Source organism: Dendrobates tinctorius, unplaced genomic scaffold (assembly GCF_039654945.1).
Source record: "Dendrobates tinctorius isolate UK_male_01 unplaced genomic scaffold, ASM3965494v1 ptg000037l, whole genome shotgun sequence".
Taxonomy (NCBI): Eukaryota; Metazoa; Chordata; class Amphibia; order Anura; family Dendrobatidae; genus Dendrobates; species Dendrobates tinctorius.
In genome coordinates, this window is record NW_027361705.1 from 21,185,356 (window position 1) to 21,211,528 (window position 26,173).

Consider the following 26,173-nt stretch of genomic DNA (forward strand, 5'->3'; position numbering starts at 1 on the left):
GTTGTGGTACTAAAGTGATTTTTTTGCCCCAGATATGGCTTTGATAGTATAGCGATCGGGCAACAAAAACATGGCGACGTGCATGTGTAACACATCTGAAGGGACTCCTGCCTCTGATATGGCTTTGATAGTATGGCGATTGGGCTTCAAAAAGATGGCGACGCGCATGCGCGCCGCGCTTGGGTCTTCTGCTCCTTGCCGACTGCCTCTATCACTTGTGGTGTGCGGATATGACGTCACAAGGGGGTTTTCCTCCATGCACGCCACAATTGAGCACCTGAGACTCGGGCGCAGTGGTGACGTGCGCGACAGGGGACTGGCCCACACCTGGGTGGATTTGCCATAAAAAACAGACTAGTCTCAAGTCATGACACACACAATCTCCTTGAAAAAGCTAAAAACACGAAAAGCGCGTCGGAACTTCAGGTATTCTGCGGACAGGTGACTTCAATGGGTATGTGCTTATATACTGTATCATGTAATTGCATGCACGGGGATTTTTTTCTCCTATGGCACTTTTTGCACTTTACTGACCATTATGGGTCTAGCTGGACATATGCTTACATGCTGATGTATTGATGTGTGCTCATTCCCACAACCTGTATCTATCCACTCAATCCTGTTTTGTGTGTATTTTTACTTGGGTACAAAATCCTTGCTCTAAACTATTTTTACCCAAGGTGTCATACCTAATTGATCAAACCATCTATTTCAAAATTAATCGGGCAACCCCATATGAAACAAACCTACAAAATACAGGAGTTCAAAAACGCCTGGATTCAAAAAATCCCAATGACTTACAAAAAACAATTTTTTTGTGCAAAATCCATTAAATTTATTTGTGTCCTCATAAAAACACATATATATATACAAAACAATGAGTACATAAGGTGGAAGACTAACAGCAAAATCACCTGAAAAATTGGTAATCATAACAACTAACACCATATAGGTGAAACGGACGGGAGGCAATAGCTGATGTCATTATTATAGTATAACATTACAGGGATAACAGTGTATCTTAAAAGAACTGTGTATAGGGACGCATCTGATTCCAAACTGCATAGTGCACAAGAAGGACATAGCTCACCAATAGTATACCTGAGACCTCCCTAATTACCCAGTCTATTAATACCATGCCAAAACATCCTAGTATAAAGCTAAAAACCTCTTACCCATGTGGGAATTACAGGTGACGCTGACTAGGCCCCAAAACTATGTAGTTTTTTTGTGAATTTATGATATATTCGACTTAATAAAATTATGACTTCTTTAAGACATATTTCTCTTTGTGAGTGGTGTGTTCAGGGTACTTTTTATCCATTCCTTGGTCTATGTGTTTTCACACATCCCTTCATTCTCTGCATGTTGGGAAGTCCTTTATGGTGAAGGTTCCTTCAATTGCATTAGTATGTTTTTGGACATTTTTGTAGTTACAGGGAGGCCTGTAAGCTATACTTCAGGTTACGGCCTTCTTCCTCAGGAACCGAGGAGCAACGGGTGGGGATAATAATCTCTCTTCTTCAGAGTGACGCCAAAGCATGGGCATTCCCTCTCCCTTCTGATGGATTGCCGTCTTTGCCAGAGGCATAAAGAGACACCCCAATGTGAGGGAAGTCTGGGACCAAAGAAAACCGGAGTCATTTGATGAACCCATGCAGTTGGGTGGGGTGACTAATTCTGTGAATCAAACTGTAATTTGGCGTAAAGAGGGAGTGTGTTTTTACTGTAGGCGAAAGGGCCATATCGTAGGTGCATGTCCTTCTAACTAACTGTAAACAGTCATCATAAAACTAAGGAAGCCGGTTTGAAGAGAGGTTAGCAACCCATGTGTACATATCTCCTCCGTGAGTAGGACACTATTTTTTCTACCTGCTGAAATCCATCTGGACAAAAATAAGGGGGTTATTTCTGCCTTTCTGGACAGTGGAGCAGAGTATAATTTGATCAATGATCAATCAATTTGTTCATCGAGGTCCAGGGCCTTAAACCACATACACTGTCCAGACCTATACCCATAATAGTTATCGACTCCGCATCCTTGAGACTGGGGTATTTTACTCAAGTTGTCCAAGGGTTACATCTACAGGTAGGGGCCATGCATTCAGAATGTATTGACTGTTATATGCTAGAGGGTCTACCCTCTCCTGTGGTTCTTGGACTTGAACCTGTCAAAGACTGAACTCCTTGTGTTTCCTCCCTCTACTAATGTACCTATACCCGACATTGCCATTTCTGTGTGTGGTTCCACTATTACTCCCCAGCAACATGCCCGCTGTCTTGGGGTCATACTTGACTCCGAGCTTTCCTTTGCCCCCCACATTTGATCACTGGCTCGCTCTTGACATCTGCACCTCAAAAACATTTCTAGATTTGAACCTTTTCTTTCTTTTGACTCTGCAAAAACTCTTACTGTTTCTCTTATTCATTCTCGTCTCGACTATTGTAACTCTCTTCTAATCGGTCTCCCTCTTACCAAACTCTCCCCTCTCCATTCTGTCTTGAATGCTGCAGCCAGGATCATATTCCTCACCAATCGTTACAACGATGCCTCTACCTTGTGCCAGTCATTACACTGCCTACCTGTCATGGTATCTGGAATTTTGGTCTGACAAGCGAAGGGTTAATGGTTAGAGCCTCTCTTTGACCTCAGGGAGGGTATTTATGGCCACAACCTTCCCTGTCATTTATACTTCATACTTGAGTGTGTCCGACCCTGTCTTTGCTAAGTGCCTCTCGCCTGTTCCCGTGTCTATGGTGTGTATGATCTGGTCTGGTTTCTGGTTTTGTCTCTTGGCTTTCTGATTTGTTACCGTCCTGCATGACCCGTGTTCTGACCTTTGGCTTCCCTCGACTACCCTCTCACTTTCTGATTTTGTACCGTGCAGCCCGACCCGTGCCTGACCTCCTGCTTGCCTGACCACTCTTGTTCTGCCTGATTCTGTACCGCATTGCTCCTCCTATGTATGACTTCTGGATTGTCTGACCATCGCTACTGTATAAATCCCTGGCTCTCTGAGCCCCCTGCCTGTCACCTCAGCGTCCCTGTGATAAGCTCCACCCCCTCTGACATCACAGGTCACGTGGTGCTAGGTCCTGCAGCCTCTGAGCGCTTCTACCAGCGCTCCGCCCCTTCCACAGGTCCTGCGACCTCCTAAACTGTGTTCCTACACAGGCCCCTCTGACAGCCCCGCGGTCTGCATTGCTACACTGACGCCGGGACCGCTGACCGGTCACGCTACCCTCCTGCAGATAAGGGTAAGCGTGATATTATATACGACCTTTACTTTCCCCCCCCCACTCATCCTTTTGTTACTACCTATTCTGATATTGGTGTGTGAGTGTGTGGGGGGCTGCTGCGGTCATGGACCCGATGCAGGCATTGTCGGAGCAAGTGAAGCAGCTCTCCCAAATGTGCCAGAAAATGAGTGTTGAACAGTGCAGTATAGCTCATACCCAGCAGCAGCTGGTTAATACTGTGCAAGGGGCTATGTCCTCCGAGAGTAGGGATGTATCCCTTATGTCCCCTGAATCCCCGGTTAAACTGCCTGACTCCTTCTCTGGAGACAAAAAGGAGTTCAGAGCGTTCCGGGAGGGGTGCAAATTGTTTTTCTCCCTGAGACCTCGCTCGTCCAGGGGAGAATTTCAAAGGGTGGGGGTAGTTATCTCCCTGTTGCGAGGTGCCCCACAAGCCTGGGCATTTTCGTTAGCACCCACAGCACCAGAACGTATGACTGTGGATGCATTTTTTGAGGCCTTGGGCCGTATCTATGATCAGCCTGATCGAGTACGCCTGGCGGAGGACATGGTGATGAGCACACATTAGGGTCGGCACTCTGCAGAGTGGTATTGTTCTGAGTTTCGGCGGTGGGCAGCGGAAGTCACTTGGGACGATGCGGCCCTCCGCGGTCTGTTCCGTAGGGGCTTAGCAGAACGCCTTCAGGACGCACTAGCCCTACATCCGCCTCCTGATACCCTGGAAGATGCCATGTTCGGATGGATCGACGGTTAAGGGCCAGAGGGGTGATGCACTCCGAATCACCTCTGTTCGCTGGGAGCAAGGAGGTGGGGGCCAGTGCTATACCCATGGAGATTGGTGCCACATCCATCAAAGAGAAAGAGGAGACGCCGGCGAGATAAACAGCTGTGCTTTTATTGTGGAGAAGCAGGACATTGGAGGAGAGACTGTCCGTCCTGTCCCTCGTCCTCCTAGCCGTCGGCAAACTACTAGGTCTGGGTAGTGATCGAGGAGGCTGCCCAGACCCACAGGTACATTTTTCCTCATGCCCCAAGCTGTTGCTTGATGTTGAACTGCTGGTAGACAAATGTTGTTTTTTTCCACAGCTTTGGTGGACTGCGGTTCCTCACTTAACCTGGTCAGTGCCAGCACCGTCTCCAGGGTCAAGATAGGGACAGTCAGGTTAGAGACCCCTTTGAAAATCGTGGCAATTGACTCCTCCCCTCTCACCCGTTCGGGGATTCGTTATGCCACCAATACCTTTGTGTTACAGGTTGGCTCCTCCCATGTGGAGGAGATAAGATGTTTCATTATGGATAATCTACCGGAAGGGCTGGTGTTGGGTATGCCGTGGCTTCAGTGGCACAACCTGGTAATTGACTGGGAAAGGAGGGTTATTGTTAAATGGGGTCGGAAATGTAATGACTGTTCCTATAAAGCTGTGTGTTGTGTTTCCCCTGCAAACCCTGTCTTGGAGTCTTCTGTGTGTCTGGAGGGCATTCCGGAGTGCCTGAAAGACTTCGAGGATGTGTTCTCTGAAAGCGAGGCAGAGGCATTACCCCCAGATAGGCCTTTTGACTGCAACATTGATTTAGTCCCAGGGGCCAAATTAGCCAAAGCCCGTCTGTTTAATTTATCAGGGCCTGAAAGTTTGGCAATGAAAGAATATATAAAGGAAAGTCTCCGTAAAGGGCATATCAGACCTTCGGTCTCCCCAATAGCAGCGGGGTTCTTCTTTGTTAAAAAGAAAGATGGTGGCCTGCGTCCCTGCCTCGACTTTCGGGAACTTAATAAAATCACTGTTAAAAATGCATATCCCTTACCGCTGATTCCCGATCTGTGCAATCAACTCGCGGGAGCAAAATGGTTCTCCAAACTGGACCTTAGGGTGGCTTATAATCTTATTAGGATTAAAGAGGGGGATGAATGGAAAACGGCGTTTCTTACTACTGAAGGGTTGTTTGAGAATCTTGTGATGCCATTCGGTCTCGCCAACGCACCAGCAGTTTTTCAGAATTTTAGTAATGTGATTTTTGCGGACCTGATTGGCCGCTTTGTTGTCATTTATTTAGATGATATCTTGGTTTTCTCCACAGACAAACAGTCTCACCTATCTCATGTTAAGATTGTTCTCCAGAGACTCAGGGAGAACCAATTGTTTGTTAAATTAGAAAAGTGTACCTTTTTTGTGCAGGAGCTAACTTTTCTAGGGCTAATTATTTCTCCACAGGGGTTTCGTATGGATCCCAAGAAGGTGCAAGCCATTGCAGATTGGGTCCAGCCACAGGACCTGAAGAGTCTACAGCGTTTTCTGGGGTTTGCAAATTATTATCGGAGGTTTATCAAGGGTTTTTCTCAGATAGTGAAACCTCTTACCGATCTCACATGTAAGGGGGCCGATATAAAGAATTGGTCCCTTCCGGCCAAACAAGCTTTTGTGAGTCTGAAGAATTGCTTTCAGTCTGCACCAGTTCTGGTGCAGCCTAATATCACAGCCATTTGTGGTAGAGGTGGATGCGTCCGAGGTGGGGGTGGGGGCTGTTTTGTCTCAAGGATCGTCTACATTAACTAATCTCAGACCCTGTGCTTTTTTTTCCAAGAAATTCTCTCCGGCAGAGAGAAATTATGATGTGGGGAATAGAGAGCTCTTGGCTATAAAACTGGCGTTTGAAGAATGGAGGCATTTTTTGGAAGGGGCAGAACATCCAATTACGGTTATCACTGACCATAAAAATTTGGAGTACATCAAAACAGCAAAAAGGTTGACTCCCAGGCAGGCTCAGTGGTCGCTTTTTTTTCCCGGTTCCAGTTCTCCATAACTTTCCGGCCTGGTTCTAAGAACGTGAAGGCGGACACATTGTCACGGAGTTTTGAACCTCTTTCTGCCCCTGATCCTCCCTCATCCTTTCTTCAACCTGGGGTGATGATAACCGAGCTTTCGTCAAAGTTGGAGCGAGAGATTGTGGGGGCTCAATCTTAAGCTCCAAGGGCCAAACCGCCTAATAAATTGTTTGTACCACAGGTCTTACGGTCCAAGCTCTTACGGGAGTTTCACGATTCTAAGTTGGGGGCCCACCCAGGTATTGCGGCCACTTATGAGGCGGTAAAGAGAATGTTTTGGTGGCCATCAATGTGTTCAGAAATTAAGGGGTATGTCATGGCCTGTGGGGTGTGCGCCCGTTCTAAGAGCTCTCATTGCCGGCTGGCCGGGGAATTGGTACCACTGCCAATTCCAGAAAGACCATGGACTCATTTGTCCATGGATTTCATTACCAACCTCCCCCCCTCCAAGGGTAATACCGTCATTTGGGTAGTGGTGGATAGGTTTTCGAAAATGGCACATTTCGTACCCATGTCTAAACTACCGTCTGCCGAGGTCCTTTCTAAACACTTCCTTTCCCAAATCATTCGTCTCCATGGGGTACCGACCAATATCGTTTCAGGTAGGGGGACACAATTTATTGCAAAGTTTTGGCAGGCTTTTTGTAGGAAGTTGGGGATATCTTTATCTTTTTCCTCAGCCTATCACTCGGAGAGTAATGGGCAAACGGAGCGCACCAACCAGTCTTTGGAATAAATCCTTCGATGTTTGACTGCTACACTGCAAGACGACTGGTGTGATGCATTACCACTAGCGGAGTTCGCCTTTAATAACCGAATTAACCAGTCTACTGGTAGGTCACTTTTTTTTTTTTTATTAACCTTGGATTAAATCCTCATTTTGGTGAGTTTTCGCGGTTGGATTCAAATTGTCCAGGGGTAGAAGATTCGGTTAGGCAGATCAGTGGTTTATGGTCAAGGGTTCGCACAAGTATTGAAAAGGCTCAGGGAAGGTACAAACATTTTGCTGATAGGAAGAGGGTTCCAGGTCAGGACTTGCATTGTGGGGACAAGGTTTGGCTCTCAACACGGAATATAACGTTAAATCTGCCATCAGCAAAGTTAGGTCCCAAATTTATTGGTCCCTATGTAATAACGGAGGTGATTAATCCGGTGACTTATCGGCTACGTCTCCCATCCTCCTTGAAGGTGCACAATGTTTTTCATAGATCCTTGCTTAAGCCGGTAGGTTCTGTAAGAGAGGAACGTACTCCTCTACCACCGCCTATATCAGTGGACGATCACATGGAGTTCGAGGTGCAAAAAATTGTGCAATCTCGATGGGTTCGTGGTTCGTTGCAGTACCTCATCCATTGGAAAGGGTATGGCCCGGAGGATCAATCCTGGGTGCCGGCCAGGTCAGTACACGCAGATCGCCTGGTCAGGGCATATCATGCTCAATACCCAGGAAGACCTGGAGGTCCGGAGGCCCCCCGATGAGGGAGGGGTACTGTCATGGTATCTGGAATTTTGGTCTGACAAGCGAAGGGTTAATGGTTAGAGCCTCTCTTTGACCTCAGGGAGGGTATTTATGGCCACAGGCGAGCAACCTTCCCTGTCGTTTATACTTCATGCTTGAGTGTGTCCGACCCTGTCTTTGCTAAGTGCCTCTCGCCTGTTCCCGTGTCTATGGTGTGTATGATCTGGTCTGGTTTCTGGTTTTGTCTCTTGGCTTTCTGATTTGGTACCGTCCTGCTCAACCCGTGTTCTGACCTTTGGCTTCCCTCGACTACCCTCTCACTTTCTGATTTTGTACCGTGCAGCCCGACCCGTGCCTGACCTCCTGCTTGCCTGACCATTCTTGTTCTGCCTGATTCTGTACCGCATTGCTCCTCCTGTGTATGACTTCTGGATTGTCTGACCATCGCTACTGTATAAATCCCTGGCTCTCTGAGCCCCCTGCCCGTCACCTCAGCGTCCCTGTGATAAGCTCCGCCCCCTCTGACGTCACAGGTCACGTGGTGCTAGGTCCTGCAGCCTCTGAGCACTTCTACCAGCGCTCCGCCCCTTCCACAGGTCCTGTGACCTCCCAAACTGTGTTCCTACACAGGCCCCTCTGACAGCCCCGCGGTCTGAGTTGCTACACTGACGCCGGGACCGCTGACCGGTCACGCTACCCTCCTGCAGATAAGGGTAAGCGTGATACTACCCATCCACTCCAGAATTCAGTATAAACTTATTACCCTCACCCACAAAGCCCTCCATAGCTCAGCACCACCCTACATCTCCTCCCTTGTTTCAGTATACCACCCTACCCGCGCCCTCCGTTCTGCTGATGACCTGAGGTTAGCATCCTCAATAATCAGAACCTCTCACTCCCATCTCCAAGACTTTACACGTGCTGCGCCAATTCTTTGGAATGCACTTCCCAGGTCAATACGATTAGTCCCCAATCCCCACAATTTTAAGCGTGCCCTGAAAACACATTTATTCAGACTGGCCTATCGCCTCAACACATTAACCTAATCTATCCCTGTGTGGCACAGCCAAAAGTCTTACCATAACCAGGTTCCCCGCATCATGTTCCCACATGCTTTATGCATCTATTAGCCCTCTGTGTCTGTACTGTTACACACTTAACATTATGGATGGTACATACAATCAGGGCAACTGTTACCACCCACCTTTCGTGTCTACCTCTTTCCTCATAGACTGTAAGCTTGCGAGCAGGGCCCTCATTCCTATCGGTATCTGTTATAATCTATGTGATTATTGTTATGCTGTAATGTCTATTGTCTGTACAAATCCCCTCTGAAATGTAAAGTGCTGAGGAATATGTCGGCGCTATAGAAATAAAATTTATTATTATTATTATTACCTTGGCTCAATCTGCACAACCCTGTGGTAGATTGGCAAACTTGGAAAGTGGTAAAGTAGAGTACGTATTGTCAAGAACACTGCTTGGGCACCCGGCTTGCAAGGGTAGATGCCCAGTCTGTGCCCAAATACCTGTCTGACTTTGAGGATGTGCTTTTGGAGCAGGGGTGCCAAGAAGTTCCTCCCCATTGTCCTTATGATTGCGCTTTAATCTTGTACCTGATGCCAAGCTGCCAAATAGCAGGCAGTATAATATCTCTGGCCCAGAGAGGCAGGCCATGAAGGACTATAGCGTGGAAAGTTTGGCAAAGGGTCATATTTGACCATCCTCATCCCCCATTGCTGCGGGGGTTTTGTTTGGAAAGAAGAAAGATGTGGGGTTACTCCCCTGCCTTGATTTCAACAAATTCAATCAGATCACGGTCCAGGATCTGTAATGCTCGTGTCCAGATAGGAATCATGCGAGCGCGGATTGTAGCCCCAATGTGTCACAAACCAGACTACCCTGGAGGGGCGTGATTAAGCATCTATTTTGGTGTTCACTGAAGGTGCTAGTGGTGAGGTCAGGCTTGTGTGGCAGGTAGCTGTCAGGTACCACTTCAGGGTGGTGTCTGGATGCAGCAGCTGATATGGGGGACAAAACACTAATGACAGGTGCGGGCAAGTACAGACGGGCCACGACTGGTACTCTTGCGGGCACAGCTGGCACTCTGGCAGGCAAGCGGGCACAGCTGGCACACGGGCGAGCATGGCTGGCACTCTGGTGGGCAGGCATGGGTAGGATAAGAGAACAGGTAGGAACCAGTTCAGACTGGAGGGACCGTAACCGTAGGATGCGGGACGGGAGCAGAGCAGAGTCGCAGTTTGCGGAGCGAAGAGCAGAGCAGAACCGCAAGGTGTGGAGAGAAGAGCAGAGCCACAGGATGCGAAGCAAAGAGCAGAGCCACAGGGTGCAGAGCGAAGAGCAGAGCCGCAGGGTGCAGAGCGAAGAGCAGAGCAGAGCTGCAGGGTGCTGGGCGAAGAGCAGAGCCGCAGGGTACGGAGCGAAGAGCAGAGCCACAGAGTGTGGAGCGAAGAGCAAGAGCAGAGCCGCTCGGTGCGGAGCGAAGAGCAGAGCCACAAAGTCCAGAGCGAAGAGCAAAGCAGAACCACAGGGTGCAGAGCGAAGAGCAGAGCAGAAGGAGTAGACACAAGGCTACACACAGCTGAGTAGGGAAGGAAACAGATAAGGACACTAACAGGTACAAGAAACGGAATTAGCACAGACAAGGACAGACACGGAAACAAGTACAGGATAAAGGATCCAGGCTTGGGCATGCAGCCCCCAGGGAGGTGTAACACAAGACACACAGAGCACAGAAATGGGTCTGGGTATGCAGCCCCTAGAGAGATGAAAAACAGGACAAGACCTGGCAACTCAACAGCAAAGTAAAGACTGACAGAGTTTGTTGCTCAGGCATCTCCCTATGAGTGGAGGTGCCTTAAGTACCCGTTACTTCTTGGCAATAGGCTGGGACCAAATTATGGGTGTGCACTCTGTCTCTATAATATTCAGGAAGTATCGGCGCCTCCACCCTAAGCATACAGCCAGGAAGCTTGCAGCAAGCAAGGACATGAAGCCCATAGCATGGAGCAGGCAGAGGGCAGAACTCACAGCATGGCCCGCAGTGGTGAGTAAGATGGGAGATGGGAAGCTATGCAGTGATGCCGGCAAGGATTTTACAGGATCCGTATCCTCTCCCTCTCATTCCGGACCTCTTTAATCAGACTGTAGGAGCAAAATGGTTTTCTACACTAGATCTCAGAGGGGCGTATAATCTCATTCGTATTAAAGAGAGGGATGACTGGAAAATAGCTTTCAATACGTCTGAAGGACACTATGAGAACCTTTTGATGCTATTTCGGTTGTGCTAACCTGATTTAGTTGTGTATATACATAATTTCCATGATGTATAAATCCAGCTGCTGCAGGTCCAATGGATCATCAGACTAGGAAATTACAGATAAAGGGAATTTACGGATAATCTGCGCTGCTGGTATCACATCTGATAGATCCAAGTCCAGGCAGAAAGTGTTTGTGTTTTTTCTTTACTCAGTCAGCGCATTTTGAAGTACTATAAACTTCTTCATTAGGACAAAAAAGCCATCTTTGGGTAGGACTGCCTACCTTCCCTGCTAATCAGTGGGTACTGCTGCCTGCTGGCTGCTAATCACTGGTTAGTAACGATGCTTTGTCTTCTAATCACCTGTTATGTCAGCCTCCCTGACAGTTAATCACAGGGTAGGACTGCCTCCTTGGCTGCTAATCACTGGTAGGACTGCCTCCTTGGCTGATAATCACTAGGTATTATTTCTTGCTTGGCTGTTAATCACTTGGTGCTACTGCATTATTGGCTGCTAACTGCTGGGTAGGACTGCCTCCTTGGCTGCTAATCACTGGTTAGGACTGCCTCCTTGACTGCTAACCATTGGGTAAGACTGCCTCCTTGGCTGCTAATCACTAGGTAGGACTGGCTCCTTGACTGCTAATCACTGGGTACTACTGCCGCCTTGGCTGCTAATCACTGGGTAGGACTGCCTCCTTGGCTGCTCTTCACTGGGTAGGACTGCCTCCTTGGCTGCTCCTCACTGGGTAGGAATGCCTCCTTGGCTGCTCATCACTGGGTAGGACTGCCTCCTTGGCTGCTAATCACTAGGTAGGACTGTCTCCTTGACTGCTATTCACTGGGTACTACTGCATCCTTGGCTGCTAATCACTGGGTAGGACTGCCTCCTTGGCTGCTCCTCACTGGGTAGGACTGCCTCCTTGGGTGCTCATCACTGGGTAGGACTGCCTCCTTGACTGCTAATGACTAGGTAGGACTGTCTCCTTGACTGCTAATCACTGGGTACTACAGCCTCCTTGGCTGCTAATCACTGGGTAGGACTGCCTCCTTGGCTGCTCAACAATGGGTAGGACTGCCTCCTTGGCTGCTAATCACTGGGTAGGACTGCCTCCTTGGCTCTTAATTTCTGGGTAGGACTGCCTCCTTTGCTGGTAATCACTGGGTAGGACTGCCTCCTTGGCTGGTAATCACTGGGTTGGACTGCCTCCTTGGCTGATAATCACTGGCTATGACTGCCTCCTTGGCTGCTCATCACTGGATAGGACTGCCTCCTTGGCTGCTCATCACTGGGTATGACTGGTTCCTTGGCTGCTAATCTCTGGGTAGGACTGCCTCCTTGGCTGGTAATCACTGGGTAGGACTGCCTCCTTGGCTGGTAATCACTGGGTAGGACTGCCTCCTTGGGTGCTCATCACTGGGTAGGACTGCCTCCTTGACTGCTAATGACTAGGTAGGACTGTCTCCTTGACTGCTAATCACTGGGTACTACAGGCTCCTTGGCTGCTAATCACTGGGTAGGACTGCCTCCTTGGCTGCTCAACAATGGGTAGGACTGCCTCCTTGGCTGCTAATCACTGGGTAGGACTGCCTCCTTGGCTCTTAATTTCTGGGTAGGACTGCCTCCTTTGCTGGTAATCACTGGGTAGGACTGCCTCCTTGGCTGGTAAACACTGGGTAGGACTGCCTCCTTGGCTGGTAATCACTGGGTAGGACTGCCTCCTTGGCTGATAATCACTGGCTATGACTGCCTCCTTGGCTGCTCATCACTGGATAGGACTGCCTCCTTGGCTGCTCATCACTGGGTATGACTGGTTCCTTGGCTGCTAATCTCTGGGTAGGACTGCCTCCTTGGTTGGTAATCACTGGGTAGGACTGCCTCCTTGGCTGGTAATCACTGGGTAGGACTGCCTCCTTGGCTGGTAATCACTGGGTAGGACTGCCTCCTTGGCTGCTAATCACTGGGTAGGACTGCCTCCTTGGCTGCTCATCACTGGATAGGATTGCCTTCTTGGCTGCTCATCACTGGGTATGACTGCTTCCTTGGCTGCTAATCTCTGGGTAGGACTGCCTCCTTGGCTGGTTAGCACTGGGTAGGACTGCCTCCTTGGCTGCTAATCTCTGGGTAGGACTGCCTCCTTGGCTGCTAATCTCTGGGTAGGACTGCCTCCTTGGCTGGTAATCACTGGGCAGGACTGCCTCCTTGACTGCTAACCACTGGGTAGGACTGCCATCACATTTTATGAGTCCTTTCCAACAAGCCTATTGTAACTATCATTCTGCTTTGTTCCTCCTGTTTAATAGCATTCTTTCCAGAGACTGCACAACATTTCCAAGCTGACAAATTGGATGGTGGGGGACAGGGGGTCCTATCCAAGTTATAGATGTAACTATTAATGACATACTTTAATAGCATATTACTTTGAGATAAGAAAATGTATTTTAAAGTGTTCATATGATGGTGGTCCCTTTAAATAGCAAGCTATTTTAAATTAAATGTGTGCTTTAACTAGATGCAAAACTGCAGTGAAAATACAGTAAATCTGCAGTGTAGGTAATGAGTAAAATGAGTGTGCAGGGCATCTGATAGATGTGTGGATGCTGATATATTGTTACCCTGACACAGATAGAGGCTCTACATTACATTTGGTAGCAGCACTCTGCAGTCTACTGCAGCAACTTAGTGATCCCAGTGTGGTTCCCACTGTGCAGCATTGTAATGGGAATGTCCCTGGACCAGAGTGTTTTCCTGAGGATGCTCCTCTCCTAAGCTTCCCTACATTAGTGCTTTCAGGGGTGGGACTTCTGCAGTCAGTAGGAGGGCTTGAATGAATGCAGTGAGAAGCATCATCATCATCATAGTCTCCAAAATACAAGCATCCTGGTGGATGGACTTTCCCACTCAGCCCAGTCTCCAGGATGCACATATGAGAGAGCAGGGATTGCAGGACTGATAGGACATCTCTAGCATCTGCTCCAACATGGGTGATTACAGGAGAGCAGCTTGTCACATGGGCAGGAATTACATGTAAGAAGCCAAGAGCAGCACTGTACTTTCATTATTCCTGAACTAAGCAAGGTAACCCTTTCAGTGTATTCTGTGCTCTTTACCCCTTCACTCTATTCTGTGCTCTTTACCCCTTCAGTCTATTCTGTGCTCTTTACTCCTTCACTCTATTCTGTGCTCTTTACCCCTTCACTCTATTCTGTGCTCTTTACCCCTTCACCCTATTCTGTGCCTCTTTACCCCTTCACTCTATTCTGTGCTCTTTACCCCTTCACTCTATTCTGTGCTCTTTACCCCTTCACTCTATTCTGTGCTCTTTACCCCTTCACTCTATTCTGTGCTCTTTACCCCTTCACTCTATTCTGTGCTCTTTACCCCTTCACTCTATTCTGTGCTCTTTACCCCTTCACCCTATTCTGTGCTCTTTACCCCTTCACCCTATTCTGTGCTCTTTACCCCTTCACCCTAGTCTGTGCGCTTTACTCCTTCACCCTATTCTGTGTTCTTTACCCCTTCACTCTATTCTGAGCTCTTTACCCCTTCACTCTATTCTGTGCTCTTTACCCCTTCACTCTATTCTGTGCTCTTTACCCCTTCACTCTATACTGTGCTCTTTACCCCTTCACTCTATACTGTGCTCTTTACCCCTTCACTCTATTCTGTGCTCTTTACCCCTTCACTCTATTCTGAGCTCTTTACCCCTTCACTCTATTCTGTGCTCTTTACCCCTTCACTCTATACTGTGCTCTTTACCCCTTCACTCTATTCTGTGCTCTTTACCCCCTTCACTCTATTCTGTGCTCTTTACCCCTTCACTCTATTCTGTGCTCTTTACCCCTTCACTCTATTCTGTGCTCTTTACCCCTTCACCCTATTCTGTGCTCTTTACCCCTTCACCCTATTCTGTGCTCGTTACCCCTTCACCCTATTCTGTGCTCTTTACCCCTTCACCCTATTCCGTGCTCTTTACCCCTTCACCCTATTATGTGCTCTTTACCCCTTCACCCTATTCTGTGCTCTTTACCCCTTCACCCTATTCTGTGCTCTTTACCCCTTCACCCTATTCTGTGCTCTTTACCCCTTCACCCTATTCTGTGCTCTTTACCCCTTCACCCTATTCTGTGCTCTTTACTCCTTCACTCTATTCTGTGCTCTTTACCCCTTCACTCTATTCTGTGCTCTTTACCCCTTCACCCTATTCTGTGCTCTTTACCCCTTCACTCTATTCTGTGCTCTTTACCCCTTCACTCTATTCTGTGCTCTTTACCCCTTCACTCTATTCTGTGCTCTTTACCCCTTCACCCTAGTCTGTGCTCTTTACCCCTTCACTCTATTCTGTGCTCTTTACCCCTTCACTCTATTCTGTGCTCTTTACCCCTTCACCCTATTCTGTGCTCTTTACCCCTTCACCCTATTCTGTGCTCGTTACCCCTTCACCCTATTCTGTGCTCTTTACCCCTTCACCCTATTCCGTGCTCTTTACCCCTTCACCCTATTATGTGCTCTTTACCCCTTCACCCTATTCTGTGCTCTTTACCCCTTCACCCTATTCTGTGCTCTTTACCCCTTCACCCTATTCTGTGCTCTTTACCCCTTCACCCTATTCTGTGCTCTTTACCCCTTCACCCTATTCTGTGCTCTTTACTCCTTCACTCTATTCTGTGCTCTTTACCCCTTCACTCTATTCTGTGCTCTTTACCCCTTCACCCTATTCTGTGCTCTTTACCCCTTCACTCTATTCTGTGCTCTTTACCCCTTCACTCTATTCTGTGCTCTTTACCCCTTCACTCTATTCTGTGCTCTTTACCCCTTCACCCTAGTCTGTGCTCTTTACCCCTTCACTCTATTCTGTGCTCTTTACCCCTTCACTCTATTCTGTGCTCTTTACCCCTTCACCCTATTCTGTGCTTTTTACCCCTTCACTCTATTCTGTGCTCTTTACCCCTTCACCCTATTCTGTGCTCTTTACCCCTTCACTCTATTCTGTGCTCTTTACCCCTTCACTCTATTCTGTGCTCTTTACCCCTTCACCCTATTCTGTGCTCTTTACCCCTTCACTCTATTCTGTGCTCTTTACCCCTTCACTCTATTCTGTGCTCTTTACCCCTTCACTCTATTCTGTGCTCTTTACCCCTTCACCCTAGTCTGTGCTCTTTACCCCTTCACCCTAGTCTGTGCTCTTTACCCCTTCACTCTAGTCTGTGCTCTTTACCCCTTCACCCTATTCTGTGCTCTATACTCCTTCACTCTATTCTGTGCTCTTTACCCCTTCATTCTATTCTGTGCTCTTTACCCCTTCACCCTATTCTGTGCTCTTTACCCCTTCACCCTATTCTGTGCTCTTTACCCCTTCACTCTATTCTGTGCTCTTTACCCCTTCACCCTATTCTGTGCTCTTTACCCCTTCACTCTATTCTGTGCTCTTTACCCCTTCACTCTATTCTGTGCTCTTTACCCCTTCACCCTATTCTGTGCTCTTTACCCCTTCACTCTATTCTGTGCTCTTTACCCCTTCACTCTATTCTGTGCTCTTTACCCCTTCACTCTATTCTGTGCTCTTTACCCCTTCACCCTATTCTGTGCTCTTTACCCCTTCACTCTAGTCTGTGCTCTTTACCCCTTCACCCTATTCTGTGCTCTTTACCCCTTCACTCTATTCTGTGCTCTTTACCCCTTCACTCTTTTCTGTGCTCTTTACCCCTTCACCCTATTCTGTGCTCTTTACCCCTTCATTCTATTCTGTGCTCTTTACCCCTTCACTCTAGTCTGTGCTCTTTACCCCTTCACCCTATTCTGTGCTCTTTACCCCTTCACTCTATTCTGTGCTCTTTACCCCTTCACTCTATTCTGTGCTCTTTACCCCTTCACTCTTTTCTGTGCTCTTTACCCCTTCACCCTATTCTGTGCTCTTTACCCCTTCATTCTATTCTGTGCTCTTTACCCCTTCACCCTATTCTGTGCTCTTTACCCCTTCACCCTATTCTGTGCTCTTTACCCCTTCACTCTATTCTGTGCTCTTTACCCCTTCACCCTATTCTGTGCTTTTTACCCCTTCACTCTATTCTGTGCTCTTTACCCCTTCACTCTATTCTGTGCTCTTTACCCCTTCACCCTAGTCTGTGCTCGTTACCCCTTCACTCTATTCTGTGCTCGGTCTTGGTCAGTGGGAACTTGTAGTGTTGTTAGACTCATGGATCAGTGATTGTGTTACATAATGTGCACCACCTGGGGTATGGAGACGACAGCCTCGCTGCATGGAGTTCTGTGGATTTGGTGCAGTGTCATTCAGTTTATATAATGTTTACAAAAAATATGTATGTGATGTTTGTAATCAAGACTGAATGTGTCCGGGATCTGCAGGGTGAGATATAGCACCGTGTAATGTGGGGCATGGTGCTGTCAGAGCATATATATATATATATATATATACATTACTGAAAGATATGCACAACTACCATCTGCACATCACTGTGTGTATACCTGTGTGTGTGTACTCGCATGTGTATCTGTGTGTATGTGAGTACCTGGGTTTGTGCCTGTATGTGTATATGTATACCTGTGTATACTTGTGTGTATATCTGTGTGTATATATATGTACCTGGGTGTGCGTACTCGTGTGTGTATCTACAGTATCTGTGTATACCTGTGTGTTTCTCTGTATGTACCTGTGTGTGTGTGTGTACTCGCGTGTGTATCTGTGTATGTATCTGTGTGTATGTATGTATCTGTGTGTATGTGTGTACCTGTGTGTGTGTTGTGTCATTTTTACACTGCATCTGATCATCTTCTATGATTGCATCTTTAATGAACTAAAATGTGATCATATCACCTACAGAGGCAATAGGGTGATAATCTCGTTGATTTGATTAATTGTAGGGTTATCGGCCCTTTTTTACATAATAGTTCTCCCAAGCCACAGGCTTCTTCTGCAGGGTTGTCCAGTTGCACCCTTGTAGTTGTTGGGTGATTCTCACAGTTATTGTTTTCCCTTTGCAAAACAAAGCATTGCTCTGTGACTGTAGAAATCAGTGAGAGTCTATTGATTTTGATGGATGCCTGGAAGCCTCCAAGAGATGAGAACTGTCCTTGATGTAGGGTCCAGAGTGTGGGACTTTCCTCTAGCAGCCCAAGATGCCCTCTCTGTGCACTACATTATATATAAGTTTATATCAGGCTCAATCATCTATATCTATCTATATACATTATCTATCCCATATCTAGTATCTATCCATCTATTTATCTATCTATTTTGTTACCTACCTTCTATATATCTGTCTCTGTCCATCCTTCCATTATGATCCATCTATGCACTGTATCTATAGTGGCGGTGTTATAGAATCACATACACAGTGCGCTGCTGCAGTTTGAGGTCAGTAAATCCGTGGATCCTGCAAGAAGTTGGAGAAGCTGAGCTTGTTATTGTGAAAGCAATTTGCGGTGTTCATCCGGCTGGATTGTCCCAGGTTCCCTTCTGATAGCTGCACGCTGTAGGATACTTGTGTTCTTGTCTGCCACACTGATTCTATGGGAGCCCAGCCTGCTTTGTAAAATCACAGGCGCTAATCTGTGATGGATTTCCACTGCTGCACATACCAGGCATTTTAGCTGCTCAGGAGTCAGAAAGACCTTAAGAAAGCAGGTAGAGCTCCATTGTGAGAAGCAACAGCTACTAACATTACATACGTCACATTATGTTACATTACAGCATTCGGTATATAGGTCATACTCCTAGACAATGTCAGAATGGGGTGTCACCATTTAGCGACTCCAGGGCCCCACTTTTCAGTTACAGGCAAATGTGCCATTATCCTCAATCACAAATTTATATAATAACTGAGTAGATTGGTAAATGAATAAGATGCTGCCTCTGTACATAGTGATTCATGTATATTGTGCCAAGCACTGCTCATATAAGAGGGTGGTGGCCCACTACTGCACAGGGGTCCATCGGAGGATTCTCCTGTGGGCCAGTCCTAGCCTGCCCCTAGATCACAAGGAACCAATGGGGTGATCTGTAGCCAAACGTGCGCCTCGTAAGGGCACATTGTATGAAGATTGCCTTCAGGTTAGGTCGGCACGGTGGCTCAGTGGTTAACACTGTTGCTTTGCAGCGCTGGAGTTTTGGGTCCTGAGATCCTATCTGCAAGTAGTTTGTATGCATTCCCTATGTTTGCATAGGTTTCCTCCACACACCAAAGACATACTGATGTCCCAATGGGGATAGCGATGATATCTATAAAGCGCTGTGGAAATAATGGCGATATATAAGCAAAGCATAAAAATAATAATGTAGAAAACTCTACCAGGACTATGGATCACTCAAATCCCAAAGATGAGATTGCTTCGTATGCAATGATATCTATCGGCAGCATGTAAGTTGTAGAAGGAGCAGGTGTCACCACTGGACATATTAGCAAGCAACATAGACTTGATTGGATCTGTTCTTGTTGGAATAATGCTTATTATTGTGTATATTGCAACAACTACCATTTACTACTATTTAATGTGTATGAGTTTCTGTCTCCAGCAGTAGTGTTATATTGCCAATTATACATTGTTAAAAAGAAACCAAAAAAGAAAAATCAGGAAATTCTTGTGCACTGTGTATGCTTAGCTGAAGCACACCTTACTTTTAATTTGCAAGCCGACAGGCAAGATGCTAAGATCCTAAGCTGTAAGAAATTCCAGTTGTAAGCTGTGTTATCTTTGTTCCTGAATAAAAAATATATTCACTGCTAAACAGCTGGACAGTACAGAGATTAATCCACATCCAGCAGGTTATGGGCCAGAGACCTAGGGAACCAGAAACTCAAAGACCCAAAAAACAGCCCAGAGAGGAGAGAACAGTAGTGTACTAAGAAGAAGCAAAGATGAATGTCAGCAGCAACTCTCTGAAGTTCACAGTGCTAAATCTGACAAACCAGAACTGCCAATTTTGGAAATTCAAGGTAAAGAAAAGGCTGATAAGGTATGTAGAAATCTACACACGAGTCTATACCTGACTCACTACTAGAAAATTGGGTAGAGAAGGATCAAAAAACACAAAGCATTATCTCCCTCAGTATAGATGATGATCAGATTGTGCATGTATATAAATGTGAACCTGCAAAAGAAATGGGGGAACAGCTGCAGAAAGTGCATGAAATGATACATCTCAGCCATAAGCTCGATTTAATGAGAAAGCTGTATCAGTCTAATTTAAGTAAGGGCCAAGATATGCAGGTGTTGGGCTGTGAACACAACCCCCATCCGTGGACGTCGGGCCCTCAGACCATCATCATGGAGTTTGTTTCTAACCATTCGTGCAGACACATACACATTTTTGGCCTGCTGGAGGTCATTTTGCAGGGCTCTGGCAGTGCTCCTCCTATTCCTCCTTGCACAAAGGCGGAGGTAGCAGTCCTGCTGCTGGGTTGCTGCCCTCCTACGGCCCCCTCTATGTCTCCTGGTGTACTGGTCTGTCTCCTGGAAGCGCCTCCAGCCTCTGGACACTATGCTGACAGACACAGCAAACCTTCTTGCCACAGCTCACATTGATGTGTCATCCTGGATGAGCTGCACTACCTGAGCCACTTGTGTGGGTTGTAGAGTCCGTCTCATGCTACCACGAGTGTGAAAGCACAACCAACATTCAAAATTGACCAAAACATCAGCCAGAAAGCATTGGTACTGAGATGTGGTCTGTGGTCCCCACCTGCAGAACCACTCCTTTATTTAGTGTGCCTTGATAATTGCCAATAATTTCCATCTGTTGTCTATTCCTTTTGCACAACAGCATGTGAAATTGATTGTCAATCAGTGTTGCTTCCCAAGTGGACAGTTTGATTTCACAGAAGTTTGATTTACTTGGAGTTATATTCTGTTGTTTAAGTGTTCCCTTTATTTTTTTGAGCAGTGTATATATTTAAAAGCAAAAAAAGCACACATATTTGGTATCGCCGCGTCTGGAACGAGCCAACCTATAAAACGGTCATGCTTGTTCATTCTTTCGGTGCACATTGTAAAAAAAAAAAAACTGAGCAAAAACCTTTGCTTTTTCATCATGTCGCGATGAAAACGTCATCTTGTTCCGCAAAAAAGAAGCAGCCATACAGCTCCAACAGCAAAAAATAAAAAAGTTATAGCTCTCAGAATAAAGCAATGCAAAAACAATTATTTTTTCTACAAAATAGTTTTTTGTGAAAAAGCAGCAAAGCGTAAAAAAAAATATATAAATGTGGTATCACTGTAATCATGCTGACCCGAACAATAAAGCTACCTTATTAATTTTACTACACATGGAACATTATTTAAAAAAAAATAAATCCTGAATTCCTGGTGTTTGATCATTCTGTCTCCCAAAAATCGGAATAGAAAGCGATCAAAAATGTTTATGTGCCCAAAAATGGTACTAACAAAAACGTCAGCTCAACCCGCAAAAAACAAGCATTCACATGACTGTCAGCTGAAATATGGAAAAATTATAGCTCTCAAAATATAGTTATGCAAAAACTTGTTTTTGCAATAAAAAGCATCTTTTAGTGTGTGACAGCTGCCAAACATAACAACCCGATATAAATCTGGTATTGTTGTAATCATACTGACCTGAAGAATAAAGTCACCTAATCACTTACACTGTACGGGGAACGGCGTAAAAAATAAATAAAACCAATTCTACACCTGGTGCTGATTTTTTTCATCCTGCCTCCCAAAGATCGCAGTAAGGCTCGGTGCACATTTATCCTGCACTGTACGCTGAGCGCTTACACGGGGTTTCCGTGGAAATCTCTGAAATAGGTGATTCAGACGGAACCCCCAGTGGAGGATTCCCTATAATGAGGCAGATGGTGACACTGTTGATGCCATAAGACCTGTGATCTGGCGGTGTCCCTCTTTTTAGTCATACATAAAAGCGCAGTCATCCAGCTTTGTGCACCTCTGAAAAGAAGGACACCGCTGGACAGAGGCCAGACAGAGTCCAGAGTAACACTGCTGCCTCATTACAGTGAATGGATCAGGGGTTTCATCTGTCACATCACTCAGAGATTTACATAGAAACCCCAAAGTAAATGGTCAGTGTAGAGCCCCGGATAAATGTGATCCCAAACGTTATGTAAAATGTTCTCAATAAAAGCTTCAACTCATTCCACATAAAAAGCAAGTCTTCACTCAGGTCCGTCATCAGTTAATGGAAATATAGGGGACATCCACGTTACTAGTAACACAAAGGTTCTGGAAAAGCGAAATGGCTTCTCACCCGTCAAAAGAAATTCTGAGCTCCCAAATTCAAATGCCATCCTCCCTTCTGAGCCCCACAGTGTGCCTAAACCACATATATCATCCACATGTTTGGCATTTCTGTACTGATGAGAGCCCGCCTAATTTATAGGTGCATGTCTCCAGAAGCATGAGCTGGGCATGACATAGTGGTGACTGCAATGTACTGATCACTACAACGGCAGTTTGTATTTTTCACTCGTCAACATCCACTGCTGCTTGTTTCTGGAAAACACTCATCGAGTCAAAATCATCACTACACTTGTAGATAAATTCCTAAAGGGGTATAATTTCCAAACTGGGGTCACTTGAGGGGGGATTCTGCTTTTCTGGCATTTAGGGGCTCTATATAGTCTGAAAACTAATTTGTTCTCCAAGAGTCAAATAGCGCTCAGTCCCTCCAGAGTCTTGTTGTTTGGCTAAGCAGTACTTACAGCCACATATGGAGTATTGACAAGTTCAGAAGAAATTGTCTAACATATTTTGGCACCATTTCTACCCATTTCCCAGTGTGAAAATGTAAAACCTGGGGATAAAACAATTTTTTTGTGGCAAAAATGTAATTTTTTTTTTTCGCTGCCCAATGGTATCAAATTCTGTGACACACTTGTGGTGTCAATATGATCACTGCACCCCTAGATGAACTTACTGAGAGGTGTAGTTTGTAAAATGGGGTCACTTTCTGGGGTTTCTGCGGTTCTGGCACATCAGGGGGCTCTGCAATGTGACATTGTCCCCTCAAACCAATGCAGCAAAACCTGCACTGTAATATGGCGCTCCTTCCATTTTATGCCCCTGCTGTGCTCCCAGACAATAGTTTTCCACCACATACTGGGTATTGGCATACTCAGGAGAAATTGCACAACAAACTTTGGGGTCTATTTTTCTTGCTACCCTTGTGAAAATAAAAAATGGGGCTAAAATAACATAACATTCTTGTGGTAAAAATGTTTTTTATATTTTGACGGTTCAATATTATAAAATTCTGTGAAGCCCCTGGAGGTTCAAGGTGCTCACCAGACATCTAGATAAATTCCTTGAGGGGTCTAGTTTCCAAAATGGGATCACTTGTTGGGGGTTTCCACTGTTTAGGCATGTCAGATGCTCTCCAAACGCAACATAGCGTCTGCTATCAGTTCCAGCCTATTTTGCATTCCAAAAGTCAAATGGGGCTCCTTCCCGTTCGAGCCCTGCCATGCGCCCAAACAGTAGTATTCCCCCATATATGGGGTATCGGCATACTCAGTACTCAGCAGAAATTACACAAGAAATTTTATGGAGCAATTTCACCTTTTACCCTTATGGAAAATGCAAAATTTGGAACTAAAAAGATTTATTTGGGAAAAATGTTATTTTTTTTTATTTCCACGGCTCTACATTATAAACTTCTGTGAAGCACCTGTGGGTTCAAAGTGCTCAATCCACATCTAGATAAGTTCCCTAAGGGGTCTAGCTTCCAAAATGGGGTCACTTGTTGGGGGTTTCCACTGTTTAGGCACATCAGGGCTCTCCAAGCGCAAATTATTCCAGCATATTTTACATTTAAAAAGTCAAATGGCGCTCCTTCCCTTCCGAGCCCTGCCGTGTGCTCAAACAGTAGATTTCCCCCACATATGGAGTATCGGCATGTTCAGGAGTAAGTGCAAAACAAAATGTATAGTCCATTTTCTCCTGTTACCCTTGCGAAAGTAAAAAAAATTAGGTCTAAAGGAAAATTTTTGTGAAAGAAAAGTAAATGCTTATTTTTTCCTTCCACATTCCATTCATTCTTGTGAAACACCTGAAGGATTAATAAACTTATTGAATGTGGTTTTGAGTACCTTGAGGGGTGCAGTATTTAGAATGGTGTCACTTTTGGGTATTTTCTGTTATATTGTCCCCCCCAAACTCACTTCAAATGTGAGGTGGTCCCTAAAAAATGGTTTTGTAAATTTTGTAGGAAAAATGAGAAATCGATGGTCAATTTTTAATCATTATAACTTCCTAACAAAAAAAAAATAATGTTTCAAAAATTGTGCTGATGTAAAGTAGACATGTGGGAAATGTTATGTATTAACTATGTTGTGTGATATGACTCTCTGATTTAAGGGCATAAAAATTAAACGTTTGAATATTGCAAAATTTTTGACAAAAATTTCCTTTTTTTCACAAATAAATGCGTCATATCAAATAAATTTTATCACTATCGTAAATTACAATATATCACAAGAAAACAATCTCAGAATCACTGGGATCTGTTGAAACGTTCTAAAGTTGTGACCTCATAAAGTGACACTGGTCAGAATTGAAAAAATTGTCCTTGTCACGAAGGCAAAAACAGGCTCTGGCGCGAAATTAAGGAGGTACTCCATTAATAGAGCAAGTGAGAAGGGGTTGTCTGAGTAGTGGACAGCCCCTTTAAACACTTGCTGTCTGATCCACACTAGTTTACTATTGATTGCTAGTGGTCTTAGTAAAGGGACCATCCGTGAGCCAGGGGCTGTCCAGGTTGTAGAAATGTTTTGTTTTTTTTTGCAAAGGCAGGGAATGCTTTTATGGAGGAAATACAAATAGCACTCACCCACTTAATGCCCTGCCGCTCCAGCATTGCTGCTTCAGTGGTCCCCACCTATCTCTGTTTGTCTCCTTACAACTAATCAAATGCCGTCTACCCATTTAACTAAAAATCAGTCACGTTTCTATATAATATCTGTTATCCAAGGTTCTGTATTATAAGCCAGTTGCTGAAGGACTAAGAGCTTGTCTTGCATGGGTAGGTTGCCAACAGTGTTTGGGCACTTACCCAAATTCTATATTTCAATTAATATGGCACAGCCAGGGATAACATGCAGTAAAATTAATTGTGCTCCATTTCCTCTGAGGCCTTATTGTAGACATAGGAGTAACTGACATGACCCACACAATTAGCGGTGCTGGGCTCGTTTCATTTCCAGTTGGGTAATAGTTTACATGTGTGTTATTCTGTCAGTGTGATGGTTCACTTCTGCATTATGAATCACTTGAAGGATGGCTAAATTATAAATTGTGCATTGGTTCCAATATTTTAATTTGCTTAATTGGTCATTAGTTAAGAATTCTCTTTCTAATCAACACAACGCTTATTAAATGGTATCGCAGAAGCTAATTGTCCTATAAAGGACGGCAATATTGTGTTGTATCCTGAGTTGCAGAGGGATTTCTCTAGTTCCTGTGCTTGGAAGCTTCACCTCACCTTTTATTACATTACCTCCAGAGCATGAATACAGGAAGACACAACTTTATGCTTCTCATTTATTCTCCTTCTCCGGCAAAATGTATATTTGATTTAATTAGGTCACTGCTAAGATACAGAAGGAATCATTTGAGATGCTGAGCTGCGTCTTACAGTAAATTCTGGTCACTTCATACCCTCAAGGCATTTATCAAAGAACTGTGAAATGTTATAGCTGTAGATGTTCAGCTGCAAGTCGGCGGTGGTGCCTATTAGCGACCCCTCTGGGGACACAACATGGGCATTCTTTGTGCAGCGTTCATATTTTAAAGATCTCTTTTAGGCTATGTGTACACGTTGAGAATTTGCAGCAGATTTTTCTGCAGCAAAAACCAGAGTGCTGGCAGAAAATTTGCTGAGTAAAATGTGTGTTTTTGACGCCTTTGTGTGTCTTTGCATGCCTTTTTCATTTGCATTTTTAATTTATTTGAATTGGTGGAAGACATTTTGGTGGTTCAAATCTGCAAGGAAATAATAAGCAGCATGTGCATGAGATTTCAGAAATCTTATTCACTTTGCAGGTACTGTAAAACACTGCGTTGTTTTACTCTGCAAAAATGCAGCATGTGAACAAGCCTCTAATTCCAAGGCCATTACTAGCTTTGAAAGATCAGGGTGTAAGGGCCCCGTTACATTTAGCGATGTACCAGCTATCCCGACAACGATACGACCCGGTCAGGATCGCTGGTGCATCGCTAAATCGTCACTAGTGAGCTGCCACACAGGCAGATCTCACAGCGATGCAGCAGCGGTCGGCTGTCGTTACTTACCTGTCAGATGCGGCGATGATGAAGTCCTCCGCCCACGTCCACGTGTCACTCGTCGGCGCCAGCAGGAAGCCG

The 26,173-nt window shown here is 45.6% G+C and overlaps 1 protein-coding gene across 2 annotated transcripts in view; it reads left to right on the forward strand.

Moving 5' to 3' along the window:
* Nucleotides 1-13,407: 13,407 nt before the first annotated feature.
* The window catches only part of SYT12 (synaptotagmin 12), a 244,929-nt gene continuing 232,163 nt past the window's right edge, over nucleotides 13,408-26,173 (forward strand). For both annotated transcript variants that reach the window (XM_073573892.1, XM_073573893.1), the window contains exon 1: nucleotides 13,408-13,897. The gene's annotated coding sequence lies outside the window, so the exon portion shown is untranslated. The remainder of the gene's footprint in view (nucleotides 13,898-26,173) is intronic.